Raw genomic sequence first — 25,324 nt, forward strand, 5'->3', positions numbered from 1 at the left:
TCTTGACATTTCTACTCTACCTCTATTTTAGGGATTTATATGTATGTATATGTATATAGTTATATTGTTTAAGTATTTGTTCCTGCTTTACTCTGGGAAGTTTTAATCTTCAATCACTTCACAGACATGCAGAACATGGCATTTAAATGTTTTAATATTAGTACTCCATTGGCATGAGACACTATTGTTCCTAACAGCACCGTGCACTTTCCCGAAAATATGTTGGACACTGTTGTTGCTCCTGCTGGAGTTCATTCTCGCCTCAGCTAATGGCCTTTTGGGCAAAGAATTGCCCCCACTTTGACCACTGATTTGGACATGCAGTCCTATGTACTTGCAGGAGACAAATATAGAAGACTGCTGGACCTTGCCAAGTCAGGGTAAGGCAGCCATTCTACCTCCCTGCTGTTGTTGTGGTCTGTCTAGTTCTCTTGGCCTTAGCCAAAACTGGGTGTACCAACATTGCTGTGAGAACTAAGGTGACTGTCCAGGTAGCTTGCTCTTTTTGTCCTTGCTGTACCTTTTGGAAGTTGCCCATCTGCACTTCCTGTCTACACAAGTATCATTATTTTCCTTCTCAGGTCTTGGTGAGGTTGAAGATTAAACTATCACAACTATTATTCTCTCTTCCTAGTTAGATATATTAGGTACTACACTTACATTTTCCAGCTTAGGACAAATCTATTGTAAACTCCATTATGCCTTCACTCTAGGACTAGATATGTAGGTCATTTTGTTCTCGATTTTCCTTTTCTTAGAGCACACTTGTTATTCACTGTTTTGTATATAGTTCTGTATTAAGCCTAAATCTTTTCTTTAGACTAAAAGGGGAGTTGTAGTGAGATAGCCCTTCTGTGGCACTGACCATGCCCATTGGGGTTGGAGCCATGGGCGGATGTGACCTGTGGAAGGAGGTCTGAGGAAGAGCCAGAAAAGCTCTCTTGCTGGTGGGACTCAGACATGATAGCATCTGGCGGAATTTCCTGGTGTTCATCTGTCTGGTTGTAAGTTATTTCTCCCTGAATAAACATCTATTCGGCCTATTTGTTTATCCTGATACTCATTTAACAGCGATAGTGGTGCAAATGGTACAAAATTTAATATGATGCTATGATATAAAATATAATCATGTAATCTAATGGGGATATGGGTGAGAGGTTACTGAGCATAAGAGACTCCATGCAGATGCATTATCAAAGCCCATCCAAGTGTGGGTGACTGACCATGAAAGCTGAAGCACCTGGAATGCACTGCACAACATGATGGCATCTCAGCAGTTTGGATGATGTTCATCACTGGTCTTCAGTCTCACCCTATCCTTGGAAGATCAGCCTGTCTTTGTCCCTTCTAGATATTTTACTGGGTCTTTGTTGCTCTCTGATTCTTTCAGGTATCTGGGTTTGTATGAGAGTGACTTGGAAAAGGAGATGCCTAGTGAGTTCACTCAGTTTCAGGGACTTTGTGAATTTATTCTGACTCTTTTACTTCATGTCTTAAGAAGCTTCCCTGTGAGATGAAGGATTTCTCTTCTTAGAACACTCTGTTGCTCCACTTTCCTATTAACAGTATGACTCAAAATACCTGCTCTTTCTCCTCCCTTTTCATATCTTATATGTTAAGAGGATTTCCAAAAAACGAAAGGGTTAAATCTCTAAGGAAACTGCTATACAACAAGCTATACAGGCAAAAATGTGCAGCTATCTCAGTGTATAAAAGTAAATATAGATACACACACTGCCAAAGCAGTGTATATAAGTTTGGAAATATGAACAACATCAACCAAAGCAAAGTAAAAGTTTGCCTGAGGTACTGTGCTACAGTTTTGTTGATACTATTAAAAGAAAACAGGTACTGAGAATGGCATCTTTTATAATAATTGTCACAAGTTTATGTATGTTGTTTTATTTAAAAATGAAATGACTAACTAAAGTTAAGTGATAAGTTTAGATTCTTAAATTTTAAAAATCATTTAGACTTTTGTATTTATTTAGAGACAGCAACATATGTCCATTTTTAACTAATTCTGATGAGAAAGATTCAAGTAAATCTAAAAATCTTGCTGAAGGAAACAAATATATGTGGCCACACAAGTTCATCCACACATAAGTAAAAATCGGGAGCCATGAAGGCACTTACTACTAAGTTCTAGGACTGAGTTTGGTTGCCAAAAATCTCATGTAAATTGCAGGTCAGTGTACTGGACCATCAGTAATTTCATAGGTCAGAAGATAGAGGCAGGTCATTCCCATAGCTTGCTAGCTAACAAGTCTAAACTTATAGGCAGGCTGTAAGTTCATCAGGAAGAAACTGCCTTCATAAATAATGTATGCTGAATAATCTAGGAAAACCCTTGCCAAATTGCAGGCTCCATATATGCACACACATTATATAGGAGCTTGAGTCCACACATATCCAAACATGCGTACGACATATTTCAAAACAAAGAAATGAGTACAAGAAAATGCATTATTTGGCAAAGTTGAGTAAAATAGAGAAGAATGAATCACATATAATATTTTGAAGCATTTTTAATTTTCTAAAGGTCACAATTTATTTTTAAATTATGTATATATGTGTGCATGTACCTAGTGATATTTACATGGATTTACTTGCCCTAGGAGGATTTATGTGTCAGTTACACTGGAACTGAAGTTCCAGGCCATTTTGAACTTCCCACTGTGGTTGCCTTGAATTGAAGTTGGATACTTTGTAAAAGCAGTGCGTACTTTAAATGCTAGAAGTCTTTCTGGCTCCTAATATTTTAAATCAATTAAATGAATTTTAATCAAATGCCACTGAAGATAGGAAATTGGAAGCGGAGTCAGGGAAAGTAATAAAGTAGAGAGATGGAGAGAAATTCATGGTTATTATCATTGCATACATGTATACTTTACAAGTTAGAGATGTGTTAAGCAGAGGAAATTGATACACACACACACACATTTTATAACAAAGAATATAGGAAATCTTCACAAGTATAAAAGAAAAAATGCAAATGTGTGAAGATCATGCAACATTGAGAAGACACACATTTGGGAAGAACCAGTTGTTTATATTAATATATTTTTTTTTGCATAACACACACATACAATTTGAATCATAACTATTTTGTAGTATAGTAGAGTTCCTGTTTTCTCAAGTCCTGAAACAATAATAAATACTCTATTAATTTTAATTATTATTTTCTAGGAAGTATGCAACATGTCAGAGAGTGGTAATGAGAATATCAAATAGGAGATGTATGTGTGTACCTACATACACACGCATACACACACACACACACACACACACACACACACACACATACATACACACACATATATGTACATATATATTAATTCACTGAAAGCTATAATATTTCTTCACTACATAGTATCTTGCTGAATACGGAAATTTACATCCTACATCCTTCTGTGAGGTTTTCCTGAGACTACCTTGGTTGCACTGATGTTGACTTACCTAGCTGCATCTCTCTCTGTAACTCTTTTTAAATCAGCACATTGAAAATAAATGCTTATTTTACAAAAAAAAAAAAAAATAACTGTTTGTTTGCCACACTTAGCTTTTGGAAAATGGAGAAAAAAAATCAAATCCATCAGTCATTTTGTAATGTTCTTGAAATTAGTAAATGATTAATCTCTCTAACATGAGGCCAAACCCGATGATTCATTGTATATGGTAAAAAACTCAAAAAGGATATTGAAAGGAAAAACTGTCATGTGCCTTCCTCTCTATTAAAGAACCAACAAGAGACAGCAGTTTTCTTCTACATAGAAGGAATTGATACTATCCATGTTCAGGAAAGTTTTATGTTTTGTGTGTTTATGTGTAGGATGGTATCTATATGTACTCTTGCCTGTCCTTAACGTCATTTTATAGATCAGAGGATGACCTGAAATTCACAAAGATTCTTCTGTTTTTGCCTCCAAAGTGCTGCATTTAAAAGTACTCACCATATCTGGCTCAAGGATCAATTAGTTTCACATGCAGGCTTCAGTTAAGAAAACAAAAATTACCAAATAGGCCTGAATGTACCTATTCTCAGAGGCTAAGCAACCTGGGACTTAGTTAGCTCTTGGATGGGAGAGCTCACTCTCCACATTACCATTATGGGTCCAATACAGATGAAATTCCATTGAAAACATAAAGAGAATGTAAAGCTCAGACTTCTTGGCAGTTTGAGATTCAAATGCTTATTTTACAGCTCTACCTACCAGTTAATTACCAGAAAATCCACTTGGAAGACTGAACTAAAAATGGACAAGAAAGTAAAGTCAGTTTCATCTTAATTAATGTATGCATAACTTCACTGAACACAATTTGTTAGTTATATTTCATATTTACTTTGGTCTAAGTAGATAAGTTAAGACAACATTGGCATGTTTGAAATACATAAATAATTGAATAAATAATTGCCATTGTACTGTTAGGTGGATACACGTACTACACTAGGATTTAAAAACTGTCATTTAATCCCTCTAGGGTTAATTTAAATGCAAATGACAAGTTCAGATCTTAGCAATTGCATAGTAGAGACGAATTCCAGCTCTGAAACAATGATGAATATTCTATTAACTATAATTTTTATTTTCAAGGGAGCATGCAAAAGAGTGTAACAAGAACATCACTGTAGACAGAGGTCTGGTAGCCAACTAGGCAACAAAATAGCACTTCTTGTCAAAATTGGAAGGGTGGTAGTCAGTAACAGTTCCAATAAAGGGTGACAATATAATCAAATATTTTATCTTTATTCACTTGTCATTATTGAGCTAATTGCAGAAGTAACAGTAAGGAAGAAAAAAACAAATGTCCTCTGTCAAATTGTATCCAGACACTAGTTGTGCATACTAAGGATAGATGTGACTACACACTCAAGAGAACAATTGCTAAGCTTTGAAAAAGTCATGTTAATTTAGAAAAAACATGTACTTAAAGGTTTGTTCTATTTGTAGTTAAATTGAATATTTCTAAATATTTCCAGTTATAAATTTACCTTCTCATCCTGTTTTTGTTTTGTTTTTCATACTGTGTTTGTTAACCATTAGGAAAATGTCAAATTCAATGACTTATTTAAATTTAGATAAAGAGTTCAGTGATTCTATAATAAGCACAGAAAAAGTACTGCTAGGAAATCTGACTTTAGGTCAGCAGTTTTCAATCATATGTTTCTTCTTTTTTTTTTTTTTTTTTTTTTCTTCTCAAGACTGGTTTTCTTTGTGTAAATGCCCTAGATATTATGAAATTCACTTTGTAGACCAGGATGACTTAAAACTCACAGAGATCCACCTGCCTCTGCCTCCCATGTGCTAGGAATAAAAGGCATGCACTACTAGCACCTGTCTAGTTATGTGCATTTTTCCTTGCCCTTTATCATCTCATTATACTACAGTTGATATTAAAGCAACTATTGAACTCAGTGTTTGTAAATCACAAATTTACTGTAGTTGGACATTTCTGTCCTTCCTAGTCCTGAAGCCTTTTAGTCCCAAATAAACACACAGAGGCTTATATTAATTATAAACTGTTTGGTGAATTGCTCACACTTCTTATTGTCTAGCTCTCTCTTAATTATTAACACATTTCTATTCATCTGTGTATCTTGTGTGGTCTTAGCTTACTGGAACTTCAAGTTCCTTTTCCCAGAATTCTCCTAGTCAGGTAAACCCACCTATACTTCCTGCCTGTCTACATCCTGCCTATCCATTGACCAAAACAGATTCATTGGTCAACTGATAAGAGAATCATATATTTACAGCATAGAGAAGGACATCTCTCATCGATTTCTGACAAAGAAGTTGCAAAATTACAGCTTGGTAAATACATTTTAATAGAATACTGACTAATTCTCAATCACAGGATATTTCAAGGTGAAAAATTTTCTTTAGTTTATTTTCAAGATAATTTTAATGTAAAGGAAATATGGGATGAATTTTAAGGATGATTAAAGTTTACTGTTCCAGAAAAACATCACAAAGTTGTATTAACTTTTCTTGGTGGCCTAAGTCTTAGTTGAGCCCAATGTAGGAATCATTTTCATGTTGAAGGCTACATCTTCCTGACATAACTGTTTCAAGTCGTCTGATATACCTATGACACTTAATGAGGTAAGAATTATTTTCCATAAATTTCACTAATTAAAAGATACCTTTATCTTTTGATTAACAAAATTTTAATCTTGAAAATGGGATTAATGAATAATGAACAGTAACACAATGACAGTATCACCTAATTTTCTGATGCGTATGAAATGTGTGTGTGTTCACTCATCAGAATATTTACTTGTACAATAATTCAGTATTATATCATAACATTGTTATATTGCCAATGAATGTAGTCTCTGATAATATTAATATCTAACATTATCTAACAATTGATGCGTGCTCACTCTGTACCACCATACAGTGCCTAAGCAATATCAAACTTTAAGAAGGACCTGTAAGACTTATTTAAGTTTAAAAACCTAAGAAATGCATATAAGATATAGTTATTATGACACAATAAATGCAGAAATAGTATTATTTGACTCCAAAGTGTGATCTGAAAGATCTGAAGCTTTTGTCACTGTTTTGTCTTCCCTTATAGGTCACATGCCACTATGTTCCACTTCTACTTTCTATATTGTAACTAAAGGGTAAGTATTTTCTATAATTAGGATACACAAACACACACACACACACACACATACACACATACATGCACATGTGTGTCTGTGCGTGTGTGTGTACTTCCATTTCCCATTACCATTAGCTTGTTTTTTACAATTGGTATCTTGGGAGGATTGACATAGAAGCTGTTGGGAAGCCAAGAGCTTAAACTTTTGCACTAAACTCCAGTATACTTAGGCATTTTTTTTCAAGCTTCAATTTAACAATAATAAATTGTGAATGTTTGATAACTTTAGTATCATAGTGAATATATACAAAAGTACACATTCAAAGCTCAGAATATTTTTTGTTTAGAAGATTACTTTTTTGAACATATAAATTTTTCCTTAAATTATTGTATTATCACAATAAGCTACTGTACCAATAACAATGGATTCCTGTATACCTACAAATAATACATAAAATATGTAAGTACTGCAAATAATTGTATAGATATTATGAAATTTTATTTATTTTTCCATTGATAGTTACTAACCATAAAATAAACAATTCTGATTATTATTACATTTGGAATTTATAGAATTAATTAAAAACTGTTAACATTGAAATTATAGTAGCTGTATTTTTTTATTACAAGAGTGGTCTGAACCATGGAAAGGCTAATTTGTTCCAGGCATTTTAACTAAATCAAAAGTGAAATTAGCCATATCAGATGAGAATGATTAATCGGTCTGCTCTGTCATACTACTTTCCAATGTAATTAAATAAAACAAATGATCTTATTCTAACTTCCCAAAGAGCAACTAGTATCCCTTTTGAGTATTTATCTAAATATCAATCTATTACTTATTCTGAGAGATAGTGAGAGAGCCTTATTCAAAATATTTGCCTCTCAGAAAATTAGTTTGAAGAGCTTTACATATTACTTCATCAAATTTCCAGATGTGTTCCCCCATGGAGTAAGTGCATTTCTGTTTGTTTGTTTGATTTTGTAGGTACATTTTGTGATTACGCAATGAGTTATACAGGCTCCTTAAGCACAAGGCATACCATAAATAGGAAGAAAATGAGAGAACCTCCATACATATGGTGAGTGAAAATCACTCTTGGTCATAGTTTCCCTAATGTGTAGGAATTTGCAAGTGTGATTTGTTTTCAGCTTCTGTGGAATTTGTTTTATATCAGTGCTTTAAAAGCATGCTCAAAACAGATAGTAGATGCCTAATAGAGTATGTAATGAATGAGAGAACAGAAAGGGTTATTTGAATCCATTGCAGATGCATCTATGTTTGTTTAGGTCTAGGAATTTGCTCATAAGGTATATTTTATCATCTGTATCTTCAACAGCTATCCTTACTATCCTTGTGCACTATACATCAGTATGGTAGAGGGTCATTTTTTTTCTTTTTTGATGCAGATATCACCAGGTCTAAGTTTCAGCACAAATAATGTTGATGCAGTGTGTTTCTTTTTTGTTTGTTTGAGGAAATACAGTGACAGGTGAAAATTGACAACTCATATAGTTATCTTTCTCAATTTTCATTTTGAAATGTACTTCTTTTAATACATTAATATATCTTAATCATGTTTATACCTATCTATTCATCTTCATTCTTCCCACAGCCACAGACCCACTCTAAATCCTCTAGGAATGATATGTCCCAATTAAAAAATAATAATAACCCATTGAATCCAACTTCTGCTAACTGAATTTCCATGGTTGGGGAGTCATCCAATATATTGTAATCAGTCAAGTAGGGGCCACATCCTTAAAGAAAATGGGTTTGCCATACTCTTGAAGACATTAAATGCCACTCTTCTCCTAGAGGCAAGGAACCATTCCTACTCTATGTTAGGTTGTTTTGACTGTCCTGCTCTTTGTCAATAACCCCGGCTTTAGTGAGTTTGTGAAGGTAATAGTTTAACATGCCCAGAGGACATCTTTTAATTTCATTCTAATCCAGCATTTGTCTCTAATGATCTCATCTCCACATTCTCATGGTGGTCCAGGAGCCATTAATGGAAAGGATATAATATAGATACACCATTTTTGGCTTATCATGTCACACTTTTTTTTTTTTTGTACTTGACAAGATGTGAGTTTCTGAATTAATTATTTATTAAGACACAAAGAAACTTAGCTGATGTGATCTCAGAGCTGTAGTAGTCTAATCTAGAGGGCAATTTAATGAATGCCCATTTAGAATAAAAATAGTAGCAGATTTTTTTCTTAATTTATATTACTTCCCCTGAATGCTACTCCACTGCCCTCCTCTCTCTCCTTGGGCCTTCCTCCCCAATCTATCCCTCCTCTAACTCTGTTCAGAAAGGGACATATCTCCCATGTCTAACAACAAAAGCATGGCATATCAAGTTGAAACAGGACTAAGCTTCTCTCCTTGTATTAAGGCTGGACAAGGCAACCCAACATTGGCGACAATTTCACAGGCTCTACTCTCACTGCCAGGAACCCCAATAACTAGACTGATGCACACAATTATTACACATCTGCATATGATCTAGGCTGATCCAATGCAGACTCCCTAGCTAATGGTCCAAATACTGTGAGCTCCCATGAGCACAACAGTAGCATTGGTGAATGACATTGTGATATCTCTGACCCCACAGTATATATACTCCTTTCTCCCTCCCAAGTGCTGGGGGATTAAAGGTAACTACCCCACAGTATATATACTCCTTTCTCCCTCTTCTTAACAGGATTCTCTTTGCTGGACCCAGTGTTTGTACAATTGGGGTAGTTACAAATCTGATTACAAGAGATAACCTGTGGTGTTACTTTGTTTGTGGTATAACAAATAAAGCTTGACTGAAGGTCATAGTGCAGACTTAGTCACAGTAATTAACCATAGATTCCAGGCAGTGGTAGCACATACCTTTAATCCCCCAGCACTTGGGATGCAGAGGCAGAGGCAGGTGGACCTGTTTAAATTCAAGGCTACCCTTAGCTACATGACCTTGATCAAGTCTAAAAGAGAAATTGAGCCAGGCAGTGGTGGCTCACATATTTAACCCTAATACATGGCAGTTACAATCCTTTAACCCCAGCACTAGAGAGGTGGGGACTAGAGTGATATAGTTAGGCTGGGACAGGAGTATAAGATAAGGAGGGAAGGAGACAGGAACACATTACATTAAATCTGAGTTTCCTAAGGACAGTATCACCCCTATGGTCAGAGGATTCAGTAGAGGTGGTAAGAAGTCTCCCCTGTGAAGAGCTCCTCAACTACTCTGACCTTAGAACATTTATCCTGATATCTGACTCTAGGATTTTATTATTTAAGCCAGTTAGAATTCATGATAAAATAACCAGTTTAACTACCTACCCATTATTCCTTGGAGTCTTATCTGGGGTCATGTTTGTAGATTTCTGGGAGTTTTTCTTGCACTTGGTTCCCACCTGACCCTGAATTTATCTCTCCATCACATCATCTGTTTTATTACTCTTTCTTTCCTTCTACCCATAAGTCTAATCCTCAATGTTCTCATCCCCATATACCTAGTATACCCAGGAGATCTTTTCTATTTTCCTTTCTGAGGAAAAAATCATGCATCCCCCTTTGAACCCTCTTTGAAACCTAGCCTGTCTAGCTCTGTGGATTGTAGCATGGTTGTCCTTCACTTTACAGCTCATATCCACTTATGAGTGAGTATATACCATGTTTTCTTTCTGGGTCTAGATTACCTTACTCAGAATAATTTTTCTATTTCCATCTATTTGCCTTCAAATTTCCTGATGTCATTGCATTTAACAGCTGAGTAATATTCCATTATATAAATGTAGCACATTTTCTTTAACCATTCTTAGTTTGAGAGGCATCTTTACTGTTCCCAGGTTTGGGCTATTAGAAATAAAGTGCTATGAGCATAGTGGAACAACTTTCCATGTGGTATGATTGAGCTTCCTTTGGGTATATAGCAAAGAGTTGAATAAATAGATCTTAAGATTTATTGATTCCCAATTTTTGTGAGGAATTGCCATAATGATTTGCAAAATGGCTGTACAAGTTTGGAATTCTACCATAATTGGAAGAGTGTTCCCCTTCCTCTATATCCTGTCCAGCATAAACTGTCAGTATATTTGATCTTAACTATTCTAATTGATGTAAGATAGAATTTCAGAGTTATTTTGACTTGCATTTCCCTATTGGCTACAAACATTCAATATCTCTTATGTGCAGTGTAGTTTGCATTTGTTTTGTTTTGTTATTTCTCTTTGGGTGCCTGCCTCCAAGCTTTCAATGACCAGCCTTAGTTTGACTTGTTTCATAGCCAGCTTTTCTAACTTAAATTATCCAATTTTTAAAACTATATTTTGCCTCTGGACTTTTTGTTTTTCTCTATTCTATGTATATTTATTTCCTTCTTATTCCTTGGTTGGCTGTGAGGCTGGCCTCTGGCATTCTTGTCTCCTTTTGTGACTCCGCATCCCCATGCCTACATTATTCTTCCTTTTGTTCCATCTGCCTGCCAGCCCACTTGTTTCTCTCTCCTGCCTAGCTTTTCTTCATTAAGCTCTTTATCAAACCAATCTACTGATTTAGGAAAACAAAGTAATACCACTTTATAGAGTTAAATAAATGCAATAAAAAATTAAACATATATTAACTTCATTAAACAAGTATAACAAAGCATACTGAAATGTAACACACCTTAAACTACTATTCAGTTACAGAGCATCTCTACCATTTGAAATTCTTCCGTTGATAATCCTCTGTTTAGAACTGTACCTCATTTGTAAATTGGATTATTTAATTTGTTGAAGTCCAGTTTATTGAGTTTTTATATATTTTAGAGATCAGCCTTCTGTCAGATGTATGCTTGGTAAATATCTTTTCTCATTTTGTAGGTTTTGGTGTTATTGACAGTATTGTTTGCCTTACAGAAATTTCTACTTTCTTAAGATCCCTTTTATTAATGGACAGTCTCAGTGTCTGCAACTGGCATTCCATTCGGCAAGTTGTCTCCTGTGCCAATGCATTCAAGGCTAACTCTCACTTTCTCTTCAATCCGGTTCAATATAACAGAATCTATGTTGAGTTTTTTGATCCATTTGGATTTGAGTCTTGTGCAGAATGATAGATATGGGCCTATTTATACCCCTCTACATACAAACATCTAATTCTGCCAGCATTATTTGTTGAAGACACTTTCTTTTTTCCACTGTATAATTTTGGATCCATTGTCCAGAATTAAATGTTCATAGTTATGTGGATTTACATTAGTGTTTTGATTCAATTCCATTCATCAATCTGTCTGTTTTTACTCCATGCTGTTTTTATTATTATACCTCTATAGTAGAGCTTGGAATCAGGGATGGTGATATCTTGGGAAGTTCATTTATTGTACAGGATTGTTTTATCTATTTGGGTTTTTTATTGCTGGTTTGTTTGTTTTTCCGTATGAAGTTGAGTATTTTCTTCAAAGATATGTAAAGAATTGTGTTGAAATTTTGATTGGGATTGTATTGAATCTATAAATTGCTTTTGAAAAGATGTCCATTTATAACAATGTTAATCCTATGAATCCGTGAGCATGGGATCTTTCCATCTTGTGATATCTTCTCCATTTTTCTTAAATTATTTGAAGTTCTTGTCATAAAGATCTTTCTCTTGATTTTACATAGCTATTGACTGTTACAGGTTCCTCTTTGCTATATTCTTTTTTTCAGAATAATTTTAGTATGCTTTTACCTAGGTCCATGACCTATGCAATCTCAGGTTCTTGGAAAAATTAGCAGTGACATAAATTAGTTCAATCTTGTTGAGTGGGCTTTAAATCTAACTAAAAGTTGATAGGTTGCTGTGATAACATCTCTACCCCTATTACACCAGCATATTATTCAGGCAAGTCTCTACTGTAAGCCTTGAGTTGGTAGTGGAATGAATTTGATAATTACACTATTTCTTCAATATAGTTATAATTTTAATTTACAAAAGTTTGAGACATTAAATAAGGTGAATGTTAACATAATTATATTTTAAGAGATTTTTACTTATGGGAAAAACAAATCAAACTGCCATTTTTACTAGATAAGTTTTCTAAGCTCTAATGAACTACTTGGTATCTTAAGGAATTTGCTACACACATAGTTTGAGACAATTCTTAACAGTTTCTGATAAAAAGATTATGAATATTAATTATTTGGTTGATTTATTTTGTTACTACATAAATTATAAAACATTTTTCATAAAAATATGATGCTTAGATCTGTAACTTTTATACACTATTTAGTATGTTGTTCTTTGTAAATAATTAAAAACAAACATTTTTTGATATAACTTGAACAAACATGATGGTGTTTGGGATTACTCTACATTAGGATTTTAAGAATTAAGAATGGCCTATGGAGGTGGTCGATGAAAATGCTTGGCCATTGTTAAACAAATGATGCTTTTTATTGAGAGAATTATGCATTAATTTGAAGACTATTTTAGTAGATAATAATGGATTGGTTTTAATTTCTTCCACTCTGTTTCTGACAACTTATTTGTTAGTCTATTGCATATGTTTTAAAATATAGCCATTAGTGAGTCTTTCATAAAATTACCATTTATGGAGCTAGTGGAGAACTGATAAAGACATTTTTAAGTTTCATAATATCAGATTTTCCAATGTATTTTTACCAATTAGTGTTATCATAATAATCATATCCAATATTTATACATTGTTACTCATAAAAGCTATTATAAGCCTTCACATATTTATCATTTTATTAAACATAAAGCATGTATAATGTTGTATCTTACCTTTCTACTTATTAGCATCAGAATGAAATCCATGGTTTCTTTTTAATGACATAAGTGTGTTTCAAAATTTGACATAAGTGTCCATAAAATTTATTAATTATTCTACCAAAATGTATGTCCTATATAATCTTATATTATAAATTGTTGAAAGAACTTAAACCATAGTATAATGAAATCACTTATCAGGTCTTTTTTAATTAATCGAACATTTTATTAATATGTATGCTTTTACACTCTTGAAATTTAGGGCAAATTTGACACTATTAATTGCATGTTTTAGATATTAAAATTGTTTACCTTTATGGAGTATACATTTGTTTTTAAAGTTTGAAATGAAAACAATCACATAAAATTGTAATCCCTATATGAGCATACACCAACACTGATCGTGGTGTGGTCACAAAGTCTGACAAATGGCCTGAAAAGTGACATGGCATGAACAAGAATTTGGAGAGAGCCTGCTCAATGAAATTTTCTGTTATTGCTGCTGAGTACATCCATTCGCATGCCATGAATCCCATGATAGCCTGCTGGTGGTATCTAACCATGTGGACAGAAGTGAGATACCAGAGAATACATAAGATCTTCATTTTTCCCAATTCTAGCTCACTGTTAAGTGACCACAATACTCAAGCACAAGAACCAGGAGTATAATCGTAGTGGTAGCCCCGAATTCTAGAGATGAAAATATTGCTAAAGCTCTCAATCTTTAAGGAGTTTGATATGAGATTAATGTAGCAGCCCTCTTCTGGATCTTCACACTTTTTCCTTTCTTAACACATCTGTAGTCATATCTTTCCAAAATTAGGTTTACACATGAGTTTGCTTATCTTGCTGAAGCTTTCATTTTACTTAAATCATCCTGAAAAATAACCCTTAAAAAGATAAAAATCCTTGTAATAAAATATAAAAAATTATTTACTAAAATTTATTTTGTAATATCACTATTCTATGTTAGCAAGCCTGGAATGCTGTATTGAGGTTTCCTGGTTTGTTTCTCTCAGCTATGTTGTTATGTTGCTTTATCTGTAGAAAAAAATTCATGAGCATTTCAGAGTTGTGATTGATTAATTTGAAACAAGTTGACTCTCTTGATCTACTTAATGAAAATGGATATGATTTCAAAATTGAAGAGTCAGACTCATTAATTTGTTTATACTTTAAGGGATGTTTTAATGATTAAACAACTTAGAGCTATAACATCTACTAAAATAGATACTCACAGGTCTCCCAATAACGACAAAAGAAAAAAAAAAAAAAAAAACCCAGGGCCCGACATGTTTATCACAGAATTCTATAAAACCTTCAAAGAGTTAATGCCAGTACTACTTCAAATTATGCCACAAAAAGAAACAGAAGGAACATTGACATGCCCGATGTCAAAGTCCTAAGAAAGGGCCTTAGCTGAAAAAGAATTGTCTGATCACCAGAACAGTTTCACTCATGTGGTCAATCCAAATAGCTACATCCATCTTCATTTATACTTAAAAAAATAAGCATGTTTTTCAAATTCTCCATAAGAAACCTGAGAAACATCAGTTCCCAAGATGTTAGGGGAAAATATTGGAGAAAAAGTAAGGTTTCTTATTACGAGTAGTTTTCTCGTGAGCCTGGTCCTACGGTCATGTCAGCCACAAATAATTCACAGACACACTATATTAGATATAAAGCTGTTGGCTTGCTATTACCATTTTTTATTGGCTAGCTCTGTCTTAAATATTAACCTGTTTCTATTAATCTAGATGTTCCCATGTTGTCTTACCTTACCGGAGTGAGGTTCCAGATCATTTTTCTCTAAAGTCTCTACATCTTGAATCTCCTACTACATCTCCCATCTCCCAGAATTCTCCTTGTCTCCTAGTATTGCCTATCTTGACTTCCTATTTGCCAAAAGTGCATTATTCATTAACCAATAAGAGAAACATATTTACAGAATGACATCTCCCATCTGTTTCTGGAAATGATCATGTGTCTCATACATGACTTACAAACTGAAAAGAAAAACTGCCAAGAGAAATATCAACATTATGAGAGAGAAGAGATCTTGCAGTCAATGAAACCTCAGCAGTATTCTGTGATTACCAGAGGTCCACAGTTTCATTCCAAGAAAGACAACCTCCATGGGCCTATCCTTGTGGAGAAATTTGGACAAGCATTCATATGCTGATCTGAAACTAGGCTACATGTCTCCAATATTGTCAAATTCATTCTGTGGGTCCACAGTTATCCTGATACCAAAAATCACACAAAGCCTCAACAGAGAAAGAGAATTACAGAGCCATTTCCCTCTTGAATACAGAAGCAAAAAATATTCAATACCATTCCTTTAAACTGAATCAAAGAACACATCAAAAAGATCATTCACACATTCATAGTGATCAAGTAGGCATAATCCCAGAAATGCAGAGATGGTTTAGTAAAAGAAAACCAGTAAGTGTAATCCAATATTTAAACAAACTGATATAAAAAAGAACACATGATCATCTCATTACATGTCCAAAATCAATATCAAATAGTAGTACCACTTAATGATTAAAGTATTGAGGAGATTAGGTTTACAAGGCACATACCTCAACATAATAAAAGCAATTTACAGTAATCTCATATCCAATATCAACTTGAGTGGTGAGAAACCTCAAACAATACAAAGTTTTCCATGTTCTCCATATCTTGTCAATATAGTACTTGTATGTGGGTATTTGTTTTGCAATTTAATTTTTCATGCTGAGTTCAGTGCTCAGCACTAATTATATAAAATATCTTAATTTAAAGTGCATGTTGTAACTTTTTCCCAAGTACAGAATTACATGCTAGCTATCCAATAAAAACAAGTATATATCTGACTTTAAAAGTCATTGAACTTTTTCTTACATTTATAATTTCCATTACAATGAAGCTTTAAAAGAATTAGAGCTGACCTGATGAGGATAACACCCATGTAAAATGTGAATTATAGCAGTGATAGGGGAACTCTAGAGCTGAGTGAACATAGAAAAAAAAAAGGTCTTAAGGGGTTTCCATTCAAATATTCCAGCAAAAACTGCAAATTAAGCATGAGACCCTATCTTAGGGGAATTAGGTAGATAGTGATAAAGAAAGATAGTCAAAATCAACCTTAGGCTTTGTTCCATGTACTTGTACACACGCACGCACACACACACACACACACATACACACACACACACACACACACACATGCACACCAAACACATAGTACATAATCATTTAAAAAAACATTACATATCATTAGAAATGAAGGAAGTAAAAATTAAAGCTGCTTTTGTGTATCTTCTTGAAGAGATAATGCTAATGAAGATGTTTGGGAGGAGAAACACAGTTACAGTACTGGGGAAAGGAAACAAAGATGCAGGCCAGCCAAAAAGTTGCTCACTGGGTGAGTTCATTTCCCAAGAACCTTAGCTCAATAGCTGGAACCTGTGTGGTAAGAGAAAGTAATTAATACCCACAATGTGTTTTCAACTATCACATATACACTGTAGCACAGAAACTACACTATCCTTATATGTACACTTAAACTATGCATATAATAAAAAAGTTAACAAAATTGATAGAGCCTCTAGGAAAAATCATGGTGATAACTTTAAGTAAACTAAAATTAAACTACTTCATTATCAATTTATATTTTATCTTAGTTCATGTTAGGACTACTTGGACTCAAAATTGGCACAATACAGAGATACTTGCCAAATTTATGATAACTGCATAATTATTCAATATAAGTGAAATAATATAGAGTCTAAAGCCAGTATCATTGTTACTCTCATAAGCAAAATCCAAATTTAAAATATTTGCATACATGTCTATATCTGATGTGGATATAAAGAAAATCATGGTGAGAGAGGAAGAGGCTTAAAATAGGAGTTAAGAGATAGAAAACATCACATATTCTCTTCCTATATAACATTTAAAGATAGACATTTTAGATGTATATGTGTTGGGAGGGAGAGTGTATGAAAGAGAGTTGAGAATAGTAAAGTCAAGAATAGTAAACAAATTTCAACAGTGCAACAAGTCAAAAATGTAAATATCATTAAAAAAGTTATTTTTATAAAAGATCATTTTACATAATATTATTTATTATATTTTATGAGATATACAGCAGTTTTAATTTCTTGAAAAATAATACTTTTAAATATAGAATTTATTACTTGTTATGATTTTTCATATAATTTATTATTTACCATTTTCAATTTCCTTTTACATAATTGCTAGTTATCATATTTTTATTTATTTTCTGTATTTTTTGTTTTTTATTTATTTTTCTTAGTTTACATAATGATCCAAGTTCCCTCACCCTCCCTTCTCTCCTCTCTCTCACCCTCCCATTCCCGAACTACCCTCCCATCCTATTACCCTCCACCACTCCACCTGTAGGGTCATGCCTTCCAGGAGGGGTCATCTAAATATGTCAAGTCATTTATAGTAGGGACTAGGCCTTCTCTCCTGCCTCTAGGTTAAGGGAGTATCCCCCATGGGGAATGTGCTCCCATAGTCCTTTTGTGTAATATAAACTTAAAACAAAACACATGTGTGAAGGTATCATTACATTAATTGTCAAGTTGCAAATATTATTATTCCTATTCAAAAATGTTCTTTCAATTTTAAAGATGAAAGAATCTTCTCTACATATACAAATACATCTTATTTTTGTATATAAAATATTTCCTGTGTCATACAAATATAAGACAAAATGAAACAAAGAATGGGATAGCTTATATGACCAAGTATTTTAGATAATATACATGTACATGTACAAATGTATATGTCTGTATGAAAGATATGCAATTTTGAATTCTGGACTAGTACACAAAATGTATAGTTTTTCTCTTCTTTCTTTCTTTCTTTTTTTGTTGTTTTGTTAGTTTGTTTGTTTTTTGTTTCATTTTGTTTTGTTTTGAGACAGAGTTTCTCTGGAGCCTGTCCTAGAACTCTCTCTGTAGATCAGGATGGCCTCTAACTCTCAGAGATCCTCCTACCCCTGACTCTCAAGTGCTGGGATTAAAGGTGTGTGCCACCAGTACCTGGCTTCAAAAAGTAAAGTTTTAAGAAACTGAAATATATAAAAGATTAGGAATCCATTTCCTTACGTGCAAAAATTCAAAATCTGTCTCTCCCTGAGTACTTGTCTGATGATTAGTATTAGCAGGTGTGTGCATTTGCAAGTGGTTAATAACTTTCTAAGGGAATATGATATGTTTGTTTAGTGTCTAGGAAGACCTCACCATTCTCCAAGGATACTGATGAAAAGTTTTCCTCATTAAAAGAACAGAGAGTTTCATTCAAAAAAAAAAAAAAAGTGCTAACTACAGAAGAGATATTCTGGTTATAACTACAGAAATCAACTGTTCTTGTATCAGGATGAAAAATACTGAGGACAAAACAAAGATCCAGTTTTATAAATTGAGGAACAGATTCATTGCAATGATTAAAGGTATTATGTTTAAAATAAACTCCCCCAAGTATCAGTGTATCTATTTCATTCTGAAGCCCTTTTTGGTTTTTCAAAAGCTTTCATTTAATATTAAACATGAATCATGGAAATATTCTCAGTTATATTACTTTAAAATTATTTACTCTAGCTCAAATCATGTTGTATTTTTCATTATTTATGAACGGAAACAATATAATAGCTAATTGTGGTTGAAGCATCTAATATTATTGGCATTTCTCTTTTCACTACTTGGTTGATTTTAATATTTTTACCCACTTTTAAATGCCGCATATGTTTTCACCTACATTTTAATGTTATACTTTTCAGAGCTTTATATATAATTATGATATTTACAATACTCTTTTCTGATACTAGAACCAAATTCTCCCATGTCTCTCTGCTCATTTCCAAATTCATGACTTCTTTTTAATTATTATTTCATTCTAAATACTACTTTTATTATTACTTCATTATTGTTACACACTCATAATACTAATATTCATTTAGCACACTCACAAGTACATCTGTCCAAAGCTGACCACTTCAAGTTAGAAATGATTAATAGGGAGTTTTCTATAAAGGAAATGACTCACCTTCTTAGCATCTACTTAAAACCTATAGCTCTTCATCTTGGGGTAGGACTTTGTGAAATCTCACTCAAATACAATGATGTATAAGTTTGAATACATAGTTCATGGAGACACATAGTTCAACATCCACTGGTACATTTTTCCTGCTCTGTCTAGGACATATGAACTTTCACCAGGCCCCCTGTTGCTTGGACTCTTGTAATACCTTGGCCTCTTTTTGTGGCATGGTCCCTCAGTGTAAAGTTTTCATTGTATGTTCATCAGTAGGAGCTAGGTTCCCACTGAACACTGATTCTGCTTATTCTCTGCAATTTGAACAGATGTGGATCTCTGTAGTAGTCTCTGTTGTAAAAGAAGCTTCTGCACAGAAGTCTTCACATTATACATCCCTGTGGATATAAGAGTAAATATTTAGAGTACACTAAGAAATACCTTAATGTAAGAAAATAACGAGTTTTCCACTAAAGTCTATGACCTCTCTAGTCACTGAGAATTGAGTACTGAGCACTAATTCTCTCCCATTGATTCCTGCTTTAAATTCAATTAGACAAGAGTTATTTATTCCCAAGATATAAGTGTGACTATTACAACACTTGAGATATCTTTTCAGACAAATCATTGTGGTTCACAGGCCTTTTCTGAATTTATGATTGCCAGTTGCTCTTGTCACTCAGAAATTTCATATAATCTTGTGATATTATGAAATGAAGTCTAAAAAGTTGAGACTTTCATATCAGCCCAAGGTTGATTCTATAAAATTTTGTGTTCCAAGTGTATGTGATCATCAAAATGATCTTGCCATCAAGTTCAGCAAAGCATATTTCTTAATTATTGCTGTGGTAAAAGATCATGGTTAAAAAGAGGAGCTTTTGGAGGATAGAAATTGTTTCATCTTATACTTCCACATAACTCTCCATCATTGAGCAAATTTAGGATAGGAACTCGAGCTAGTTTCCTGGAGGTAGGAATTGAAGCAGAGACTATGGAAGTGTGTTTGATCAGTATGGATTCTTACAGAATCCAGGAACGCCATCCAAAGGTCTGGTGCTGCCATAGTGAATAAGGCCATTCCATATCAATAATCTATCAGTAAAATGCTCCACAAACTTTCCAACATGTCAATTTCATCTGAGGTGTTATCTACTCAAGTGACTATAGCTTCTTTATGGTTGACATAATACTAGCAAGCACAGCACACTGGAGAACTGACAAGACATTACAAAGACTCTTGTTTTCCCTAACCAATGATTTAAAGGGAGATTATACATACCTGGTAGCAAGGTTTCTCTTAAATAATTCCCCATTTTCTTCTGTATAAACACACTCAAATAACAAATTAAGGTCCCCCAATCTGTTCAATATCAAATAATTTGATTTTGCAAAATTTAAATTTTTAAATTAAACTAATTTTAATGAGTTAGTTTACTATATAAAATGTTTAATGTTTAATTATTCAAATAAAAACATCAGTATAATCTATACAATATTGCCCTATGTGTCAGTGTACAGTGAAACCTCAAAAACAGCAAACGTTAGTGGCATTTTCCTTGGTACTTAACATAACTACCTGGTAAAACCTTACTGAGAAAGATAGTATATATTTTAGTTGCAGAACGCAATTAAATGAATCTTAAATTGACTGGGAAAATTCTTCTTTACTGATTAATTCTCATATTGCTATAAGGTGTCATCAAGGAAGCTGAGGTAGGAAAATTATAAGTGGTCTTACATTATTAACAGGTTTTCCAGCTATCCTGGTTCCACAGCCATGCCAGCCAGAAATAACACACAGAGACGCTGTAGTAGATATAAAGCTATTAGCCTGTTACTAGCATTTCTTATTGGCTAGCACTGTCTTAAATATTAACCCATTTCTATTAATCTAAGTATTTCTACGTGGTCTTATATTACAGGAGAGAAGGTCCAGAATTATTCTCTCTCAGTCCTACCACCTCCTACTTCTTCCTCTCTCCTTGTCTCCTCTCCACCCCTCCAATCTTGCTTTCCTATTGGTCAACAGGACTTAATTCATTACCCAGTAGAAGAAACATATTTACAGAATGACATCTCCCATCAGTCTTACGCAGTCTGGTGCTGCTCTTTACAATCAACCTAATAGCAAATATGTACCCAGCAGCAAAATTATGTCACAATTGTTACTGGGTAATTAACACAGTCTGATTGGATTTTTGACATGCATCATTGGAGGCTGAATTTCATGGCTACTATTATCTCCATAGTGAGGCCCTAGGGTAGAAAGTACTATTGTTAATTCATTAAATGGCCATGCACTTAAATTGCCTTCTAAGTCTGTATGTGTATACCTGCATACCTGAGCTGTTCTTCACCTTGATCAGGGAAGATTCTTTTTGTATTGAGCAGCAGTCAATGCACAGATACATATCAGGTAAAAATGCTGAGAATAAGAGAGTGAGTCTTCAAGCCTAATTGAAAATCTGCATTAACATCCTACCATCAAGACTGAAAATATGGAGGAAGAGGGGAAGGAAACAATTTCAAACTGGACAAGGTGGAGGAGGAGTACTGTGAAATGCTGTCTTCTGCATGTGTAATGATTATTGTATTAATACCACACAACAGCCATGGTTGCCTCAACAAGATCAAGTTGCAGTATAGAAGGAGAAACATTCCTTTTTAAAAAATGTGGATGATGGTAGATTTCTACTACTCCATTGGATAAGTACAAAGACATAAAACTTTGGAAGGAAAGATTATTAGTGGTAAGTCTCTAAATGAGAGGTATATTCAAAGTACATATAAATATGTCACTTAAAAACAATTTTGAAAAATAACTACAGAACATAACTAAGTTATATGTTTAAAGATTTTCTTAAAATGTTTGTTTTTATGAACTAAATAACAATGTCAGTGTGTATCTTTCTAAGGACATTTTTATAATTTACCTTTCTAAATTATTGAATATTTTGATTGATGTTAGAAAATTCAAAATTTTCCTAAAATTTACATAGAAGTATGTTGAAAGATCGCTATAGTACTTTAACTTTGTTTTAAGTATCCCAAATCTGTTACCAACATATATTATAATACTTATATTAGAAATCATGTTTTACAAAATTGCTAAGCTATTAACATGTTTTAGATAAGAGTCCACCATCTACTAATGAGCTCTTAGTTAAAAATGTGAAAAAATGGTGAATCCAGGTTATAATATAGATACTTCAGAAGTCTCAATAATCTTTTATGCTGACTTGATTTATTTCAGTGTAATTTCATGCTTACATTTATCATACCAGATCCATCATTGAAACATCAAGAATTACCAATTTTCTGTTACACTAAACTTTTTATATTGTTGTGTGTGGTTGTTGGTATTACTAATCCATTCTCAAGTTGAATCATGGAATGATTAAGAATTTGTGAAACTACATATCAGGGCAGGCCTACATCCCAAACCTCTTGAGAAGATGATGGAGAACGAAAATCTGTACCTAGATTGTAGGAAGCTTAGTGACAGCCTACTCAAGATTAAAAATATAAACATGTAATGAGGGTTCCTGAAACTTATAATCAAAGACTTTTAATACACTAAGTAACATCAATTAGAAAAACAAGGTTCTCTGACAATATATAGAATGAGCAAAGGGGTAAGACCATGCAGAAGAAATGCACATAAACAGCTCACCCCAGTACAACATGGAGCCCAGTTGTAAAGCTGTGGAACCATCATTGAACCAAACTAAGCCCTCTGAATGTGGGTGTCAGTTAGGAGGTCTGGTAAGTCTATGAGACCTCTAACAGTGGAACCAGTATTTATCACTAGTACACAAATGGACTTTGGGAGCCCATTCCCCATGGAGGGATACTCTCTCAGCTCAAATACACACAGAAGGGCCTAGACACTCGCCTCCAAAAAATTATGTGGCAGACCCTGATGATCCCCCATGTAAAGCTTCAACCTCCATCAGGAGTGGATGGGAATGGGATGGGGAGTCTGTCGGGGGCATGGGAGGATGGGAGGGAAAAGGAACTGGGATAGGTATGTATAATAACATTTTTTATAAATTAAATAAATAAATACAGAGGAAAAGGACATGAAAATTGCACTAATATATAATAAATATAAGAATTTAGGAGGCAGTTTTCTACTGTGTTCATTAACTAAAATACTAGCCGTAGTTGTCATTTCTACAGCTACAGGTTCTTGGATAGGTTTACTAAAACCAACCTGAGTTCAATCCTCTAGAGTTGTCCTTAAATGCAGCCAGAAATCATTTGTTTACCCCAATAATACTTGTGCTTCTATTAAACAAATGAGCATATCTTTCTGGGTTAATCATTAATGTAGTTTTCATAATTTACAGCTGAGTAAATCTTTAATGAGAACTCTCACTCAGCATTCAATAAACAACATCTTCCACGTAATGCAAGTTAGCCAGTAAGGAGAAAGCTTCCTGGTTAGTAGCAACTGGATTCCATATGTATTTAGCATTGAGTTAAGATGAAAACAGGGCCACGGCTATAGAATGCATTGTTTTTTAAATCTAACCAACAACTAAACAGAAGTGTGTAGCATCTGGTTTTAAACTATCAAAACAGTATTTTTAAAAACTGGATTTGTAGCTCTGTGATGGAGTTTACCTAACATGTGAAAGCTACTGAGTTTAATTCACAATATCATTAATAAAACAAAGAAAAATGAGCAACTGATTAAATTAGAACTACTTTGGCATAAATATGCAGTTTAATAATATTTTAATTTTCCAGGTAAAAATCACATATTTATAAACTACATAGTATTATTCTCTGTTATAAGTAATAATGTGTTCAACACACTGAATAAAAGATGTATTTGCATCCTTGGCAAAAAGATTCGCTAGAAATCATTTTTACTCTTTTGAAGTCATTCCCCTATCTAGTCGATGAATTTGGCCAGTGCTGCTGAATGCAGCCCTAGGCCTTTGCACTCATTAATGATTTGAAGTTTACCTTCCTATCAGTTGATGAAGACAAATAAAACTATATGAAGATTTCATAAAAAGTTGCTATTGAGAGCTCTATGCCTTTTCTCTCTAAAATATGTGAGAGTATAAATTCTCAATTAACAACTTTCTGGAAGATTTTATCCATTATAAAAATGAATAGTATATAAAACATGAGAAATATAGTTTTAATTGATTTAGTATTCAGTACTGAATGAAATTAACAAAGTTTTTTTAGAGTTCTTTTTTATTATTTTATTTTTTCAAACAGTTTTATTTTGGATAGTAATACCATCCTCCCATTCCCCACACAATCTCCCTACCCCATACAGCATTCCACTTTTCAGAGTGGGTGAAGTCACCCATGTGGAGTCCCTAGAGTCTGTTACATAATTTGGGCAGGACCAAGTACCCCTCCCTAGACTGAGCAAGGTATCCCTCCATAGGAAATCAGCTCCAAAAAGCCAGTTTATGCACTAAGGATAAATACTGGTTCCTCTGCCAGCAGTCCAAATTGCCTAATTCCCCCAACAGACACCCACATTCATGGGGCCTAGTTGGTCTTATGCAGGTTCCCCAGCAAACAGCTTTGAATCACTGAGCTCCCACTTGCTCAGATAAGTTGTTTCTGTGGGTTTCCCCAACATGGTATTTACCCTTGTGCTCATAGTATCATTCTTCCCTCTCTACAACTGGATTCCAGGAGCTTGGCTGAATACTTAGCTGTGGATCTCTGCATCTGCTTATCAGTTACTGGATGAAGGCTCTGTGACAGCAATTAAGAGTCATCAATTTGAATATAGCTGAAGGGGAATTAAGTCACCCTCTCCATTATTACTTAGGTTCTTTTTGGCCATTCTTGTTGATTCCTAGGAATTTCTCTAAGGCTAGGTTTCTCATTAAGCCCGCAATGGCTCCCTCTTTAAGGTTTTTCTTTCCTTGTTCTCCC

The sequence above is a fragment of the Phodopus roborovskii genome, unplaced genomic scaffold (genome assembly GCF_943737965.1).
Source record: "Phodopus roborovskii unplaced genomic scaffold, PHOROB, whole genome shotgun sequence".
Classification (NCBI taxonomy): domain Eukaryota; kingdom Metazoa; phylum Chordata; class Mammalia; order Rodentia; family Cricetidae; genus Phodopus; species Phodopus roborovskii.